This window comes from Sorghum bicolor, chromosome 7 (assembly GCF_000003195.3).
Source record: "Sorghum bicolor cultivar BTx623 chromosome 7, Sorghum_bicolor_NCBIv3, whole genome shotgun sequence".
NCBI lineage: Eukaryota > Viridiplantae > Streptophyta > Magnoliopsida > Poales > Poaceae > Sorghum > Sorghum bicolor.
In genome coordinates, this window is record NC_012876.2 from 19,076,479 (window position 1) to 19,081,795 (window position 5,317).

General features: G+C 32.9%; 1 long non-coding RNA gene across 1 annotated transcript in view; it reads right to left on the reverse strand.

The window, feature by feature from the left end:
• LOC110436865 overlaps window positions 809-5,317 on the reverse strand; it is a 9,721-nt gene continuing 5,212 nt past the window's right edge. Inside the window, exon 4 of the long non-coding RNA XR_002454745.1 lies at window positions 809-1,185. This is a non-coding gene — a long non-coding RNA (uncharacterized LOC110436865). The remainder of the gene's footprint in view (window positions 1,186-5,317) is intronic.

Here is a 5,317-nt window from a genome sequence, read left to right on the forward strand (position 1 = left end):
AAATGTTGTACTCTTTTTTCCTATGTGAGCTTTTACTTCAAGATTTCTCACACAAGGTTTTTAATGAGACAACATGTGCCATACAATTAACGAATGCGATGTACTCTTTTTCTCCAAGAACCGTTTTTTTCCATTGGGTTTTCGGATGGAGTTTTTAATGAGGCATGTGCATATCATGGTAATCGCCCAAGGGAGAGTGTTGTAAAACATACGAACTTGATCCTAGAAGGAAAGGAGGAGGAATCGTAATCCTAGTCCATTTGTATGTGGGCTCTTACTAAAACTCTTAGGCCTTGGCAGGACTATATATATGTGAGAGCTCTATGTTGTAATCACCAATATTCAGAGAAATAAAGAATAGTCTCCTGTCTTATGTCTATTTGTTCTCTACTTTCATCTACTATGTTGATCATGAGAGACGGAAAGGTAAAGGTCCCAACCGCTGGCAACATGTTTTATAACACGAAGTACCTATATACTTGAAGTATATAAATATACACGGAGTATATACATATAGAGTAAATAAAAAATTTCAGAGTTTGTATCTAGGGTTAAAAATAAAAAAGGCTTTTGTTTCCTCCGATTATGTCATGTACCAGAAGTATGTTGCATGTTGTCTGGAATACGACTGGAACTCTGATATCCCCAAATGCACTGAGTACGGCCTCAACGCAGCATGCTTAGGCTATTTGCCATTGAACTAGTCTTTCTCGATAACGATTGTGGCCTGTATGCCACAACCATCATGATATTTGCAAGTTAGGCATGAAGCCAACATTATTAACGCATCTCTCAAGGATACAAACACACATTGAAATTGTTGCAAGCAAATATGACTCGTAGTCGAATCAAGCCAATATAATTGTTTGAGATTACATAAGAATATAATTGGTTGAGTTTCCTTAAATAAGCTTTGCACATCTATGAACATGGCACCACAACTCACGGTTTGCTGGCAGCAGCCGTTCAGCCTATCGCGTATTAATGGCCAGGTCATTGTTGCCCTCCCAAATTTTCATGGCCTGCATGCCGTTTTGCCTACACGCTTGAAAATCGCTCCTTGATGTTGCAGTGCATGCATGCTAATACCTCCTTGCCTCCACTGACATGTGGCTCGCACGTCGCCGTTTGGGCTGAGAAGAGGGATCGGAGATAGTCCATGTCGGACCAAGTAGTCCTTCGTACCTACAGATTTGAAAGAAAATGAATTGGGCCAAGAAAAGGGAATATGTTGTGGAAATTTCCGAGAAAAAAAAATCTATAAGAATTTCAGAAAATAAGTATGAGACTATATAAATCTGAAATTTTATAGTCCACAAAATCTGGAAGATTTTATGCTCTATATTCTTGCAGAATAATATCTACTGTTTCTGAAAATTATTGATTTATAGGATTGTTGTGCATATAAGACATCGGAAAACATAGTTTTTTTGTTTGTTTAACCCTATGTCGTTTGTATATTACTATGTATTCTTATATCCACATGTATAAGAGTAAAAATATGGTATAAGGTATATATATGAGCTCTCTAAATCCTACAGACCTTAGACTTATCACCTTTGAGAGGCTCATATTTGTTTCTCCTAGTATAATGAAAATTTTAGGAGAATGGTTGGTATTAATTCTGAAAATTTACATATATCATGATCCTAAAAAATGCTAGGATGCTTCTATGAATATTTTTTTGTATAATCGTCCACTATTTTTTGCACCTTGCTACTTGTTTACATGCAGTAAACTTATGCACACATAATGATTCTAGTTATAATGATATATATGCATAGCTTCATGAAGAAGGAATATCCTGGACTTGCTTTGAATAAAAGAATTATATAGCATTGTCATTGTTAAATCCTAGTAGGATATTCTACTACCAGTGAAGTGTAGTAGACTCAGGCACTATAGTTCCTGGTATTATTCTCCTTAATGAGTATATGGCCATAATAGATCTCAAAGGTCTTTGTGGGATGTATGAGAAATTTTTATAAGATATCCCATATTATTGAAAATTGAATTTTCAAACTTTACATGACCCTATGAGATATATATGCTGCTCTACAAATAAATACAATGATCCAAAGTTTTGTATTAAATATCATAGAAGACATGATGATAAATAAAATTTTATCGGTGAATATTCTTGAAGAAATTTCTCTTGTATATAGAATATCAAAGAGCAATATAATACATGAAGTATTTAAATTTATCATCAGAAATTACTCAAATAGAAGTTGAGTTAGAATTTTCTAGGTAGCATTATGGATCAGGATATATAACTTGCATATGTTGTACTCCTAGAAGGATCATTATTACATATCACTACTATGAAATAAAGTATGCATGAAGATGCTAAATGTCAAGCATAGAAGCTAAGACATGCAAGAATGGGTAATGAATTTTTAAGGATTCTCTAGAAGAAGAACTTAAATTATGTGCTTATATATTTATTTTTTCTTTGAAATTACTATCCAGAAGTATTTATAGTGGCAATGCTTTAAGTTTTAATTCCGTTGAATTATGTGGATTTTATAAACTCATAGAAGAGTTAATGGTTACTTTATTAGCTTGAAGACTTATATCAAGTATTTATTATTCTTAGTTGCAATAGTTGCAATTTTTACTTGCAATAATATGTGTCAATCTTATATGGAATGAATTAGAATTATATGTTTCACATATAAACAATTGCTTATTTTGCCTATATAAATAAGTTTTGCATTATTTTATCCACAAAGAAGCCTTATTAACCATGAAGGTTATCGTTCTTTGTGCAATATTACCATGTAGGTAGAAGGAAGATTGAATTTCCTAGAAGCACATGAACGATTGGACTATACTGGCATATGAACTGATCTCGGAAGGATCAATTTAGCCAAGAAATTGTATAATCCATAAACTAAGTATTCAATACTTCAGCTCAAAAAACTAGAAGTTTATGTCCTACCTCAAATATGTTGCTCTACATTGAATGGTACACGCAACATATGTATTTCATAAGTATGGTTAAATTCTATGGAACATTTGTAATGATTAATCATAGATGATGCATGAAGCATATTACTACTTGAAGTAATTATGGTATGAAAAGGGGGAGAAATTTCAAGTAAAGGCATAAGAAAATGTGGATAATATATATTTAGTAGGCATAGCCTTCCTAAATCTATCTTTAAGTGCGTGTATAAGGACTTAAAGTTCTAGTCGTGACTTTTCTGGCTATGTTAATTTTCTCTATATTGCACTAATTGCATGTAAGCCTGTAGCTTTGCATTTTGTTGTTATCTATTATGTTGGATTGAATACCAACATTCCATGTTACACTTGAATGTGTATTAATATGTTATGCTCCCGTCGAGCTGCAAGTATCTCCACTTCTGTATGGATATTAGCATAGAAGAAGCTAAATTTGTAGCTAGTAGCTACCTTGCACTCTTCACATAATTAAGTTGGCTAGCTAGTACGCTATGTCTATATAGTCCCCATTGAACTAAGAAATATTTTGTTTTTCATGTGTTGCATACATAAGTAATATATTGGTCTATGGCCAAGTGGCTTAAGATCAGAGGGAGTGACTTCTGAAATTAGCTAAATGGAGAAGTAACCCAATTGAAGGGATGAATTATTGTGGAATTAAGATGGTGGATAACACGCTTAAACGATTTGGTATTTATTAAAAAAAGGCATTTGAGGATATTGCATTAATGGCAATTAGAAAATTCTTGAAGAAATTCCATGTAAATTTGAATGTTGCATATTTTATACATTTGAAATGTATGGTCCATTTTTTTATGTATGAGTACTTGGATCAATTTTTTAGGCTAAGAATAAAGAAGCTAGATAATAAAATAGTTTTATAAACTATGATATGTGCAAATTAGGGAGAGAACATCCATGATTTCGTAGGAATGCTGAACATTCTTAAGTGCACTTTATGAATCCTACCTCACTGCATATAATGTATAATAACCCCCATATTTAAATATGTGCGTGAATATTTCATATAAAATTTTATCATAGCATATATGAATGGGCCTCCACTTGTAGTTGGAGATACATGAATTTGAATTATTTTAAGCCCATCATAGGGGATTTCTTTTGAAGTATGCTATTAAAGATCTAATATTGGCATTAGGGGGAGAGAAAGCCTATGTTGAATGCCAAATATTATTTTCTTGAAAGGAAGAATGGTTTTAAGAGAAAATATTCCTTGAAGCTTGAAGCAGGAATAGTATCACGCACTAAATCAAATAATAGTTTGACTAATGCTCTTTTGAAGCATGAAGCAGAGCATATGCCAGATATTTTTGAAAATGAGAGGAGTAATTTGAAGTTATAAACAAGAAGTTGTGTTTACTAGTAGTAAACTAAATGTGTATACTATGAAGCTAAAATCTACGGGGACGCCTGCGGATTCTAGTTTAGTGTATACTTGTTAAATGAAATAAAAATAAACTCCTCCATTCTTATGAAGAGAACACCTCATGAAGAAGGTTAGGCACCTCATGAAGAGGATCATCATGAAGATGAAATCCAACACACTAAGCGCGCACATCATAGTGTTGGGTATGCAGAACAATAAATTATCTCTTGTTTAGAAAATGACAAAGAGATAGGATAATCTCACGTTGTGAGAGTATTGGGAGAAAATAATAGTTGTCGACAATGCTACCTCTATAATTGCAAATGTTTCTCTTATGAGAACCCGGATTCCGAAAATAAAGTCCATGGCAAAGTCACTTGAAGCGGTTATATCGGGTCAATAAAGAAAGCAATTGAGGTTGAATCTCCTACTAAGAAGAAATAAATGTTCTGCAATATCTCTGGCAAATAAAATGAATAAATATGAAATATGCAGTTAGTAAGTGGATATGGAAAATCCTTATAGTTCTTGAAGAAAAGAAATCACAACATGTAAAAATTAATCTCATACAAAGTATTAAGAAGTCTAATGTAGAATAATATATTCCTGAATGAATATTAAAGTCTCAAGAAGAGCATGTCCTAGAAGGATTAGTCATTGAATGACTTTATAGTGAATAACACTATCTCGTTGTGTATATCACATAATAAACTCTCATGTAGTAGAGAATATTTCTCATAGAAGAGAAATACGGTTTAATAAAAATGAGAACATCCTTGAAAGATTTAATCCAAGAAGGATTTACCAGTCGATTCTTGAAAAACATCATTAATCCTTGAAGTGAATATAGACCCGTAGAAGAAATAAAATAAGAAATTCTAAATTTACGAGCTTACGGGCTAGGGTAAGCAATTGCATGCATACACCCTGCCGTCCTTTCCCCTTTTTTTTTCCCTCTTT